General features: G+C 58.8%; 1 non-coding gene across 1 annotated transcript in view; it reads right to left on the reverse strand.

Moving 5' to 3' along the window:
• The window catches only part of LOC124744306, a 1909-nt gene extending 1022 nt beyond the window's left edge, over positions 1 to 887 (reverse strand). The window contains exon 1 of the ribosomal RNA XR_007010675.1: positions 1 to 887. This exon is cut by the window's left edge and continues 1022 nt beyond it. This is a non-coding gene — a ribosomal RNA (small subunit ribosomal RNA).
• Positions 888 to 2500: the final 1613 nt, after the last annotated feature.

Here is a 2500-nt window from a genome sequence, read left to right on the forward strand (position 1 = left end):
ATTCAGGCGGGCTTGCCTGCTTTAAGCACTCTAATTTGTTCAAAGTAAACGTGCCGGCCCACCGAGACACTCAATAAAGAGCACCCTGGTAGGATTTCAACGGGGTCCGCCTCGGGACGCACGAGCACGCACGAGGCGGTCGCACGCCTTCGGCTCGCCCCACCGGCAGGACGTCCCACGATACATGCCAGTTAAACACCGACGGGCGGTGAACCAACAGCGTGGGACACAAATCCAACTACGAGCTTTTTAACCGCAACAACTTTAATATACGCTATTGGAGCTGGAATTACCGCGGCTGCTGGCACCAGACTTGCCCTCCAATAGATACTCGTTAAAGGATTTAAAGTGTACTCATTCCGATTACGGGGCCTCGGATGAGTCCCGTATCGTTATTTTTCGTCACTACCTCCCCGTGCCGGGAGTGGGTAATTTGCGCGCCTGCTGCCTTCCTTGGATGTGGTAGCCGTTTCTCAGGCTCCCTCTCCGGAATCGAACCCTGATTCCCCGTTACCCGTTACAACCATGGTAGGCGCAGAACCTACCATCGACAGTTGATAAGGCAGACATTTGAAAGATGCGTCGCCGGTACGAGGACCGTGCGATCAGCCCAAAGTTATTCAGAGTCACCAAGGCAAACGGACCGGACGAGCCGACCGATTGGTTTTGATCTAATAAAAGCGTCCCTTCCATCTCTGGTCGGGACTCTGTTTGCATGTATTAGCTCTAGAATTACCACAGTTATCCAAGTAACGTGGGTACGATCTAAGGAACCATAACTGATTTAATGAGCCATTCGCGGTTTCACCTTAATGCGGCTTGTACTGAGACATGCATGGCTTAATCTTTGAGACAAGCATATGACTACTGGCAGGATCAACCAGGGAGCTGCGCCAACTAGAGCTGAGCAGCCGGCCGCCCGGGAGTGTGTCCCGGGGGCCCGCGCGAACACGCAAGCGTCCGCTCAATCATTCTGCAAACAGGAGGAGGCTGAGCTCCCCTGCACAATACACCTCGAAACCCTCTCAGGTCCCGGCGGCGCGCAGCGCCGTCCCAAGTACTTGGTCGGGTTCGAGAGAGGCGCAATCGCCCGGAGTTAGGCGAGTAGACGCTTTCGGTGCGACCGACCCGTGCTCCCAACTGAGCTTGCCGCTGCCGACAGAGGCCCGGGAGCGTGCTGTCGTGGCATTGCCGGCGGGAGACAACACGCGCCACCTACGGTGACCGGCAGCTCCAACGCCAGCGCCACAGAAGGACAAAAGCCCCACTTGGGTGCCGAAGCGAACTCTCCCAGCACAGCGCACGCGCCAACACATCCGCACAGCTGCGATACAAACCACCAGCGAGAACCGCTGGGGCGACCGAGCAGCAGACGGCGTCGCGGCGCCGAGCGCCGGGCGGCGGCGCATCCTCAACGCACACAGTCCTCAATCGGACCAGCACACTGAAGATGTCCACCGCGCTTCGCACCGGGCCCGCGAGGACCTACTTTGGCCGCACGGCGCCGCGCGCAGGGTGCGCCGGCGCGCAGCTGCGACGCCTGCCGCGTCCGTCGGCCGGCGCGCCTGCCACTGGCCGCCCCCACCAGCCGGCTGTAGCGCGTGCGCCCACGCACCGCGCGGCCAGCACGCCGGGAGGCGCCCCCTCACCGGCCGGGGACGGTCCCACCCAGCCACCACCGCGTATCGCTTCACACCCAGATGCCGTTCAGTTTCATCGGCATGGTGGGTATCGCTGGAACAACCGGTTAGTACCTCAACCTATCGTCGCCATCACCGATTCACCCCTAGCGAGAACAACCGCACCACAACGGGTTACCATTTCTTCATTTGCGTAACTTCACCAGAAAACGTAGGCGTCCATCGCCATTAGCAACTTCAACGATTATTGCATGCCTGTGTCAGGTGTCACGCCACACTACGTCTGCCCACATACACGCAACAAAATGTGCACGCCTAGACAATACGTGGAAGGTGGCCCCCGTACGTATGCGATGTCCATTGCTCGAACGACTGTCAACCGGCCTCTGTAGCATGTCGCAGATATGGAACGCGGTGCACCATGCTATCACGGTGTTTGAGGAGAGACGACTAGGTCCGAATACATCAACACACAGCTCATGCTGATCGCCATCCACGGCGTCCGTTCCTCCCACACGTCTCTATGGCGTACCACACTGCAATCCAGCTCTCATAGGGAGACGACACGTAGCTGCGTGCACAATATTTGCACTGTATGGTCCGCCGTTTTTGGGCGCAGTCGTTGTACGGTCACACATGTGCCACGATGTATCATTCAGTACATAAGGACGAATGTGCAGTACAGATTGTGGTTCACGCGTACGACATCAGCGGACAGTTGACACAGGCCGCACCACAACGTAGCCTGCGTACGTCGCATGCGAAGGGCATTGAACATGCAAACTTGTCACCAACCAGCTTGCGAAGGCAGGGGGCAAGGTGGGGACGTGGGGACGTGGGGAGGGGTGGGGGGGGGGGGG

The sequence above is a fragment of the Schistocerca piceifrons genome, unplaced genomic scaffold, assembly GCF_021461385.2.
Source record: "Schistocerca piceifrons isolate TAMUIC-IGC-003096 unplaced genomic scaffold, iqSchPice1.1 HiC_scaffold_283, whole genome shotgun sequence".
Classification (NCBI taxonomy): Eukaryota; Metazoa; Arthropoda; class Insecta; order Orthoptera; family Acrididae; genus Schistocerca; species Schistocerca piceifrons.